Below are 11,810 nucleotides of genomic sequence, written 5' to 3' on the forward strand. Positions count from 1 at the left end.
CTCTGTAGGTGCATATTACTATGTGAATAATGCACCCTATAAACAGTTTAAAAAAAGAAAAAACTCTACCATTCTGACATTAATCCAGTTTTTTTGTTGGTTGGATGTAGTCACACTAGCTTCCCCTGTTTCCAGTCATTTAATTCTTTTTTCTCACAAAATTGGACTGCGTTTATACAGAAAGACACCAATACTTTTGAAATTGGTGCTATACAAACAGTGAAAACAGAAGAAAAGGACTGTGGCATTCATTTGTTCAAGAGGTAGAAAACTACCGAAATGCACTGTACTGCACAGGACCTGGTGGGTAAAGTAATATGAGTTCGAAAACAAAATGGTGGCTGGTTCTTAACAAACGATCTTGTATTACAGTTAACAGTATGTTAAGATATGTTTCTCAAGACATTAAAGGAGAGAAATAGGGAACACAATGACAGAAACTTTGTGCCTAGTTGTTCTGTTTCGTCTGGTTTTGAGAGAGAGGGAAAGGGGTCTCTCTCTCTCTCTCTCTCTTGATCCGCTTCTATACTCCATGGTGGCAGCAGACATGTAAAAAAATGAAGTATAATCTGTAGTTCAAGCAACAGCCCCTAGAGCCAACAAACAAGCAGGGGGATGTAGGCACTGGTAAGATGTAGGGAGGTTTATCACAGTACATTTACACAAACTGCCCACATTTGTATGATACAAAGCTAGTTAAAAGTCGGCAAAATATCCTTTTAGCACACAGATATGAGACTGGGATCTATCTTCATATCTTGCTTTCTGAAAAATAGAGAAAAAGACTATTTTCCAAAATGATTTTGTTTGAGGACCAGTCCTTTGTTCCGCCAGGTGGAATAACATACAGAACACCTTTCATTCAGTTGTGTGAAATACAAGTAATGGCTTTGCTCTTTGTTCATGCTTCATCTTGGTGTGCATCAGATGTCAGTGAAGCATTGATTCCTCCAAAAAACAACATGGTCACAGTGTTTGGAAAACCACCCATGTTATGACAAGAAGGATGTAAGATGAACGGTCTAGTTTTATCACCCTTTTGACTTGAACATAAATTGCACAGTAGTACGAACTGGTACCATTAGATACAAACGGTTACAAGTAACTACATTCACATCCCAAGTGAAAGAAATCTTTTCATTTCTTTAACTGAGTTTTGATGGGCTTCAACTTGAGCTTAAACTTCATATTTTGGTAATGATTTTAAAGTATGGTAGGGAGAAATAGCTGTTTTTGCAGACATCCTACTGAACTGTTTGATGTGAAACTGTCCTTTGTCACAAGTTTTGGCAGGCAGCAACGCCACCTAGGACTTACCTCAAAGGTTTTGGCCCCAAATCAAGAATTTTTGTCTGTCATTACCGTGATAGTCATCATCCACTATGAAGGCTCCCCCTCCCATCTACAGTCTAATCTCTGTTCCTTCAAGAGGAAAAACACAGCTTGTTCCCGTAAATTTAATTATACTAGCTTTGAATGCAAAAACTTGATTATGAACACACTATGTGCTACCCATTCATTGACCTTTTTTAAACTTTCTTTCAGGGACTTTTTGAAAATAATCAGCAGTTTTTATTCTCTCTTTTGTTTACTGCAAACATTTTGTCAGCTGTCTTCACTTCATTTTCTGTAAATGCGATAAACAACAGGAAATAAAACTTACAGCAAAAAAAAAAGTTTGCAAAAACAGATGAAAACAACCTTTAATTTAGAGCAAGGGAGGAAAAAATGCAAAATTAAAGAATAATTAATATAATGCATTTAAAACTACTATGTTCTGCACAATATATAACATATTATGATTGTGTGTGTGTGTGTGTCTGTGTGTGTGTGTGTGTGTGCTGGGCATGGGAGGGGCAGTGCTAAGCCTCTGTTTACTCATGTAATAATGTCATTGACCGGGATGCACACTGAGTCTGGGAAGTCACATGACAGTCACACCTTCAGTATGACAGATGTCCTGCCAGGCCGTACTCTCACTATTGCAAGATATGTGGGCTGGAAGGTAAAATCCGTACGTCTATATATGGAATTTATGCTGTCAGTGTGAAAGCGAGCCAAAAAAAACGTATCTTTCTGTTTGGACAGTGCTCTGTTTGGTTCAGAGGGTTGTGTTTGTGGTTGATTGAATTAAAACGCTCATGAGTTGGACTCGTGGTCATCTGATGACATGTTGAAACTCTTCTTTAACTGGGATAGAAAACTTAGCTTCAGCTGGCTGTTTGTTGAGACTGTGGAGTTCTTGTTCAGCTGGACCATCCTTGCTCAGTTCTGACCTCGGGGGTCAGAACACCCACAGAAAGTGCTAAATCAGAGCCACCCTGACAGAAGCAGAGGACGACCACTGAGAAGTCTCATTTACAGGCCCGACCATGGGATCATCCAGTATCTGACCTCAGGTCAGATATTGGCCAACCCCTTGGCAATTAATCACTCATTCAGTAGGCGGACAAACCACCACAGACGATTTCAGTGGAACTCGCGTTAACACTTACACAAGGGCCTCCAGTCACAACTTACTCACACTCTCACTCACCCACTTTCAGCGTAAAGATATCATCTGACAGCATTGTGTCTATGTGACAGCTCTGACTGAATGTGAGAAAATGCAGCACTGTCCGTAAAGCTCACAATGCCATTGTGAGATTGTAACATCAGAAAGAAGCTCACAATGACTCACTGGGGTCACACAGATGGAAAACACTAGCGTGCAGACAATTTACAGGTGTGTGGAACATTCCTGCCAGGTGCAGTGGCCCATTGCAGACACTGCTGAATCACTGCACTGATATCTGTTATCGAGAAATGTCAGGGTTCCGGGGTGCGTGTGAGAAAATGACAAAAGCAGACATAATGTCAGAGGGTGTTTGTCTTATGTTCCTGTAAAAGCAAAACAACGTGCCATGAGTGTGCTCATGATTAAAGGAATTACTGCCGGTGATTCCAGAAAGCCAGACATGTAATTGTTCAGGTCTGCAGGGGGGGGCGGCAGCAGGAGGTCAGGAGGACTTTTAGAACTTGTGTGTGAAGGGGCTGAAATTGAAAGAGGCAGAGGTATGTTTTTTGTGAAGTGAAATGCAAGTAAAGTATGACAATAAACCCAAATAAGCAGATTGGTGCCACAGATAGGGGTAAGGCCAGAGGGGTAGACAGGAATGACACCAGTCAGAAGGTGGTAGTTGGCTTGTTTCAATCTCTTTAACAGGCCTACTGGGTGCAGGCCTCAGGCCCTGGACCAGATTTTTGTATGAAGTGACTGATCAAATGACCACATACAAAAAATGCAAAACAACATCAAGCAGATCCAAAGAGCTAGAAAACAACTACAAATAGATATGAAGAGAGACCATAAAGAAATGCAAAACTACTACAAAGTAAAACAACCACATAAAAATGTAAAGCAAATACAAAGACAAGTAAAGAATCTTTAAAAAGATACAAAACAAGCACAAAAAGGCACAAAGCAACTACTAATAAATAGAAAACAACTACAAAGAGAAGCAAAACAACCATAAAGTAATACAAAATAAATACAAAAAGTCACAAAACAACACAAAACACAAGACATGCAAAGCAATCACAAAGAGACGCAAACCTTGATAAAGAGATGCCAAGCAACTACAAAGTACGACAAAAGAACTACAACGAGTGTAAAAATGACAGCATAGTCACAAAACAAGTACAGAGATGCGAAACAACTACAAAGAGACCCAAACCATCTACAAAGTGACCCCTTTCCTACTTTTGGCACCCTAGCTCTGACCACACCAAACTCAACCTTGATTGTGAAAACAACTACATCTTTAAAGTTTTGTGACTGTATCTTGCACAGTTGCAATGGCATAATACTCAAAACCACCTCTGTGGTTGTTCCAACTACAATCGGTGTCTCCAGGACCACAATGTGCCATGTTGAAACACACACACACACACACACACACACAGACTTACAAGATGATAACACTAGCAGCTGTTGTGATGTTATTGCGGCTTTTAAAAAAAACCCAAAACAATAACTGCGGTAGTGGTAATTCTGGGTGTCAAAATTGTTATGCTAAACAATAACTTACAGCTGTTTGTTGCAGAGATGCAGGGCTTTAAATTTGACACCTAACACATTTTCGCTTGTTTTACACATGTGGCATTCTTATTTACAACTGTTCCCCTATCTTACTCCCACACTGAGATGTTTATAAATCTGACCATAGCCACAGTTTACACCAGGCTGTCCTGTTTGCTGAAAGGCTCTGGGTTAACTGGACAGGAGGAGTGGACAGATGCAAACAGATGGAAGGTGAGGCCAGAGGTCAATGGCCTGGGTGGGGTCAGACTAGAAATTGGGTATGTGGTCTTCAGGGTGGAGCAGTGGAAAAAATCACTAATGAAAAGTACAAATAGTTTGTCATATGTTGTGCGTGATACACAACAATTAAAACCCTCTAAAGACTGAAAAAGTGAACAATTGAGGCTAAATTAAAGGTTTTGTCTAAAGACTTGGCATAAGAGAGGGGTACTTTATCAGGAAGTAGTGTTATAAAAATGTCCATCCGACTGAAGAGGAAATATGACTCGTCCAACAAAAGCGTGTTTTGTTTTCTGCAGCTGAGATCCTGTCACAACACCACCCTGTGACCTGACTTTACCTGTGCTCACTGACATGAAGAGGAGAGGGAAGTATTACATGTAGATACATTTCAAAAATGTACTTTTAGGTGATCGAAGGCAAACAAAAGCCAGACATGTATAATATAAGATGAGGTTACAGTCATATATCGATGTCAGTTTGTCAACTAAACCTGAACTACCAGACATATTCTAGATGTGGTACAGACTTTAAAAATTCTCCGAAAAAATTAAAGTGACCAACAAATAGGTCTCGGAAAGCAAAAGGTACTGCACATGATTTAAGGTTGGGTAGGGGGTGTCAGGATAGATGGTGGGTGTCCAAAGCACATGATTTGTCACTTGAGAAATGAGCTCTTAGTACCACAGGTTTAGGCAACAAACGCATTTAGGCTACAGATAGGAATTCAGACGATGCAGTTTAGTTAATTTGAAAGAGTAAACACTTCCTGTCAGAGCGTTGATTCCTTAAATATTTAACTTTTCTTTACCTCCAGCAAGTGCTTTTAGTTGCCTAACATAACGATAAAAATGTGATTGTGCTTTAGTCGCCGCAAGCAGTTTTTGGAAAAGGAAAAATATGTCGTCAATGAACGTCTTGCAATGTCTTCATGCTGAACGCCTTCAGCATGAAGACTTTGCGACTTTGCAGATACATTTATTAAAACTCTGTCATTGTTATGTTGATAAAAACTGAGAGGCATTATATTTCTTGCAAATATGAAGTAAACATTTTGTTCAGGGAAAAGTAGTCACAAAAGTGACCCTTTGTCTTTCAGGAAATTCCTCATCTGTGTGTGCATATTTGTGTGTGTGTGTGTGTGCCTTCTGTTAAATTAGAAATTTTCAAAATAAAATATTTCACAAGGACGAGAAATTATTGTAAGTTTAAGTCTGAAGGGCGGATGTACAGTTATGATATAATTATATTACTAATGAAGTAAAGTCAGGGTTGCATGTGTATTTGAAGGTGAGGTAAGTTCAGAGGAGACACCGGGTGGAGTGGCGTAATCAGGAGGTCAAGGATGGGAGTGTGTTGAGCAGCTGGAAGGATAGAGGAAGACTGATTCATGTGGAGGATACTGGGTGGAGAGGGGAAAGGCTAATTTATGTAACTGTAAGGAGGAAAGAGTTCTGAATAAGAACTTTGTTTTCCCTTGGGCGGACAAATCTTTCAACAGTGTCTGTCCCTGTGAGCTGATGCACGGAAATGTTTTGAACCTTTCAAGTTTTGACACCTTTTGCAAAATATGGTTGATTTTATCTTTAGTGCATGCATGTTTAACAGCTATTGCAGTCTGTCCCACGAGCTTCACTTTAATGCATTGATACAGTATGCCACTTGTGCCTAGGTAGGCTATGTAGGCTCATATCACGATGTTACAGAGTTTACACTCATAAATATCTGTCGTTCTTAGAGAGGCAAGTAGCAGACGTTTCAGGTACCTCAGCAGCCTTGTGCTGCATTCATGTGATGTCAGAATAATCTGAAAAACTGGTTCCTTGTCTGATTTCATGGCTCACCTGATCTGTTTTCCTTGCTCTTTGTTGTCAACATGTTGTCTAGAAAAACAACTTAATTACACTGAAGTTGGACGAACGATCACTGGATAAACATGTAAATGCATCATTGAGAGAGTGGGTTGGAAAAGAGCCGTTTAAAAAGATTTATTTATTCACGTTTTCCATCACTTTTTCCTTGGAGTGTCCGGACCCTGAGGTAAAAGGACTTGCAAGAATGCTGCAAGAAAGACTCCAGATGGCTATAAGCATTGGTGAATTATGTGACAGTGGGCCCCTGTGCACAAATACACAAAAGGGCCCCACCACTTTGCGTACACAGACTTAAGACACACAGACTTTGTGGTGGCCATGTGATTTTGTGTCTCTTTGTGGTTGTTATGCATCTTTGGAGTTGTGTGCTCTTTGTGGTTGCTGTGTATCTCTAGTAATAGTAGTCTTTTGGGGTCATTTTGTAGTTGTTTTATGTCTCTGTTGTTGATTTGTGTCTCTTTGGGGTAAGATTTTGTGTTTTTGTAGGTGTGTGTCTCTTTCCAGTTGTCTTGTGTCTCTTTGAGACACTCTCAATGTTATGTCTTTTGGTCATTTTGTGTCTCCTTGTAATTGTTTTACCTATTTTTTTTTCATTCCTTTGCTTCTCTTTACAGTTCCATTGAAACTCTGTGGTAATTTTGTGTATTTTCCTGGTTGGCATATGTTCATTTGAGTTTCATACCAAGACAGAGCCACAATTTCATTTTAATTTTCTGAAATAAAACTCAAAAGGCTCAAAGAGTTTGACACTAACCTTAAAAATGTCATTCTTTCTTACATGCACACACACACACACACACACACACACACACACACAGTAGTGAGTACACACACTGAATCACTTTCTTTTTCACTCCCTCCATTTCTTTCTTTCACACACTCAGACATTCTTAGCCACTGTCTCCTCCTCTTCCCCATCGCAACCCACCCTCTTGCTCAGTAATTGCTCCCAGAATCCCTCCCTCTGACGCAGAGCACCGCGAGGGGAAGAAAGTTCCAAACCGGGTTCTTACCATATTACCATGGCGACGGAAAACAAATTTGCAGAGCTCATTTTGGGAAACTGCTACGCTCAGGCCGTTATTTTACAGCCCCGCTGGGCATGCATGGTGGGCCTGAATAGATGCTTCTTGGCAAACCCCCGGTGGAGCAGACACACCACATTTCACAAGCGTGTGCTAGAACACAGCGCAGTAACCAGGGTCCAGGTTTTCAGAGCTGTTCCCTGCTCCCCTCTGTGTCTGAGCTGCTGTGCTGGATGTTTTCAGACACAATGGGCTCATTTGAGTGGACAGGCACAGTGTGAAAAAAGTTCTGCAAAGCGGTCTCAGTCCCAGTCAAGGATAAAAAGAATGAGAAGAAGGGGGAGTGAAAGAATGACTACTGTCTGGTCTCAAAGAATGTGAAAACAGGCCAAGTTTGACTCTTAGAAGAATCAGCCATTGATTGAGATGTGTGTGTGAGAAACAAATGCTCCTGTTCACAGCACAGGCTTTAATGTGAAGCCAGTTACATGCCGTAATCCATGCTGGGCAACTGGGGGTTATCCTACACGTGTGAATGATAGTGTAAAGTGAGACTATATAATTTCTGTAACAAGAAATAACAACTTTTTTCCTCTTACAAATTAAAAGGTTACACTTATATGCAATGAAACGCACCTGAGTCAGACCTAATCACCCTGTCCAAATTAATTAAACCAAATTAAGAGTATTGAACATCTGGGATGTCCACTTGTGTGCATAAAGGCTACTTTCAGCAAAAGTTACACAGGCTTTTTCCAAAGTGACCACAGGGAGCAATATGTGAGACAACGGTGGACACTAATATGAAGGTTATCAGGGGCTGAAGTTTAGGAGAGTCATAAAACCAGCAGATTCAATTGGTAATATTGTTTACACAGCAATATCTGTCTGAAATGTATTGGCCACCAAAACCCACTGGTCATACCAAACCAAGAAAGATGTATAAGCAAAGAGCACTATGTTTCCTTGCTTTTGAATTTAACTTTTTATTTGGGAGAAGCAGCATTGTTTTGGAAATCATAAGTTAGTCTCACATCTCTGCATTCTAAGCTGGGTCATAAGTCAAAACTGGCAAGTCTTTAGTCAAATCCTAGGTCCTACATTTTGAATGTTGAGTCCTAAACAAGCAGCAAGCTCCAAGACTGAAAAATAAAGCAAATGCTAGAGTGCCACAACTGCAGTTCCTATACCCTATATAGACCCTATATATACCATTAATGGCACTTTGGATCAGAAAATAAAGGGAAATGAATTGATTTGTGGGTAATACTTTTTAAATAATGCACTTTTTAATATTTACGCTTGGGAAAGATACCAAGGATTTTACAGTCAAAAGACCCAAGTCCAATTAAAGTCATGAGTCACAGGAACCCAGGAAGATAAACATATTTACCCTTATTTTCCCCTTGTTTTCATTGGTTCTCAAAGCTTTATATCTGTCCCATCTGATAACATCTTTTTGCAAGCTGTGTCTATTTCAGGTACAGGAGCTGACTCATTCCTCCCATGTAATTACCTCCTGGCTGACCAGATGCCGCCTTGTTGATTGTACAGTAAATGGAACTTGCAGAGAGGGAGGCGACTTCAGGGAAATCCGTCTTAAATAGGGGGTATCCCCAAACTGAGGAAACCCTCTACATCCCCTCCTCCTTCTCCTCCTCAGACATGCAACGACCATATGGAGCCATACCATTTTCCTACAGCTCTCCACTCTCTTTCCGTCAGTCTTTCCACCCTTTTTTTCCATGCCACGCCACTGTGGCCACGTATGGTTTTAATTCATTCCAAATGGCGGGAAAAGTATCACTCCCTCCTCCCTCACTATCCGTCTTGCTGTGGCCTTTGTCACCTCTATAATTTTGCAAGCAAACACATTCAAGTGCACGTACGCATGCTTACTCACACTCACACTTAGACACACACATAGATAGACAATGAGAAAAAAGAGGCACCAGCAGCAGCAGCAGCAAAAAGAAACAAAGACAGGAAGAGCCCTTTGGGGAGTTGATAAATACTACATATGTTCACTAGCTGCAGCATCTGAGTATGAAAATGCAAGATGACAATCTGCAGCCACCTCAGTGCCCCTCGGGTGGTGCTAGTGTTCGGTCTTGGAAGAATTTGTCTGTCTGGCAACCATATGTTGGCATGTTGGGAAGTCAGCCAGTGGGCCATTCATTGACCTTTTGAGGCGCCCCTCCCTGCTCGCACAAGAGTTATGGAAATGCTTTCTGACGCAATAAAATGGGATTGAATCAGTGGATGCTGAATATTTAATGTGAAGGTGATGCTTTGGTCCCAGTATTCCAAAGTTGGACTCAACAATTTTTATCTCCTTGACTTTTTGTGTAAAGAAATATGACATAATATAGCAGCGCTTGGCCTTTTTTCATATTTTGACTTGTCAAAAGTCAAACTTGTTAAAAGCACAATTGCTCCATTCTATTTGGGTGTGCCAATGAGAGTGACAGTAAACCAGCATGTGTGATACCAGGATTCTGAAATCAAAGCTGCTTAATGAAATGCATCTGTGTTGTTCCTACCGTGACAAGTCAGAATGAAAATTAATATGGGAGACTTGGGACTTGTGCACATTTTTACATTTTTTTAAGAGGATGAAACCATTTCATGATTTGGTGGAAATAGCATCTAAGCTTCAAGCATGTGGGTGGGTGTTTCCCATGGTAGTGGTTTTGTCTAAAGAACATCATAACCCTGTGGCCAAATGTTCACACAGATAATATTTCCCACCGTGTTGTATATGTGCCCTACTGTAACCTTAAAGGTCCAGCATGTAGAGGGCATCTATTAGTAGTTATAGTATACAAAAAACATGTTTCATTTCATTACTTTATAAACGACCAAAATTAAAAATCGAATTTTTGTTAAATGAAAAGGAGCCATTTATATCTGCACAAAGAGCGGGTCCTCTTCCCCGAACTCCGCCATGCTGTTTCTGTAGAAGGCTAGAACAGACAAAATGACAAACACTGGCTCAACATAGGGCCATATGCATTTTCACCTCAGCTACCATAACTCCTACACACAGTTTGCAACCTTACCCCTGGATGGCACTAAATCTTACATACTGGACCTTTAAGACACATGTCCTTTTATAACATTTAACATTTAACAGACTCATAGTGCTGTTAAATCTGAGTTTCTCTGGAGAGTAGGAAATAATTAGCTTATCTTGCAAACTCTTGCACCAATTTCTGGCAACATAGAACTAAAACATGCAATACAGTAAATTAATTACAAATGAAATCAGTAACTATAGTACTATTAGTAATCCAAGTAACAGTTACTAAAAGTTACTTGGACTGGCTCATTTATCTCCACCAAAAGAAAACAAATGTCAAATGTCTTTTCATTACCAGCCACGACAAAGTTGCTACAGCTGGTATTGTTTTCAACCCGTGAGTCTGTGTGACACAACCGTTCAAGATGCAGTAGTAAAACTTTTACAGGTGTGTAGTTGAGCTCAAAATGAAGCCTGAGTTTAAAGATGGATGTGATCTGTGCAAGGAGCTGAAAGTTTTGGGAAACAAAGTAGGAACATGGAGATGGAGATTTAACAAATACTATAGGTGAAATCACGGATAGAGCCAAGCAGCAGCTAATGATATAGGTCCCTGGCTTGGAATTATTGTGATTTGCAGCCATACACCTATACATGTTTCTAGGATTTTAGGACATTTCCAGGATTTTAGGAAGTTTCTATGGTTTCAGGATAATACTAGGCTTTTAGGACATTTCAAAGATTTTGAGCATTTCTTGAATTTTAGGACATTTATTTAAAGAATTTTCTCAGATTTCAGGACATTTCTTGGATTTTAGGACATGTATTGGACTCTAGGATGTTTCTTAGATCTTAGGACATTTCTAAGATTTCAGGACATTGCTAGGAATTTAGAGACATTGGGGGCTTAGCTAGGACCTCTGTCAGGGGGTGCGGGGAATCCTCCACTGGCATTTTTTTCGATTAACAAGCATAATTTTGATGCTGCTTTATGCACTGTGGCACCTTAAATATACTAAAAGTACAAAATCAAGTCCCAGTATGTCTAAATGTATTTTTATTGTGAATGAGACAATGGTTGAGGGGCCACCCGCCACCCTATCGAGGGCAAGATTTGGCCTGCAGGCCATAATTTGAGTATCACTGGCATACAGCATGCAGTGTACATATTTGGCTGTCTGCTTGTGAGGGACCTACTGTGTGCTCACATGTGAATGGCTGTCAGCATGCATATGCAAATGTCCCTGAGTTCATGTTTGCATGTGTGCACCATTTGTGTTATGCACTCTTCTTACTGTCTTGATGTATAACTTCTGGGTGTGGACTTGATGTCAATTTATCTTTTCTCTTGACCTTTGACCTGGGAGTGGCAGATGACGACCAGGGATGATGTAGAAGAATGCAGAAGTCACTAGGCTTGGGCCTCCCTCCTCCCTTTCCCCCCTGAAACTGTCTCACTTCCCCCATGATTGCAGCTCTCTTTTTTATTTTTTATTACAATCGCTTTTTTAAGTTGTACAGTCCTCTTTCTCTTGCTTGCTGTAATTCTGGTTTCTTATCTGTCCTTGACCTCATTTGCCCTACAA

This window comes from Plectropomus leopardus, chromosome 9, assembly GCF_026936395.1.
Source record: "Plectropomus leopardus strain MGB_pleo_1.0 chromosome 9, ASM2693639v1, whole genome shotgun sequence".
Taxonomy (NCBI): domain Eukaryota; kingdom Metazoa; phylum Chordata; class Actinopteri; order Perciformes; family Serranidae; genus Plectropomus; species Plectropomus leopardus.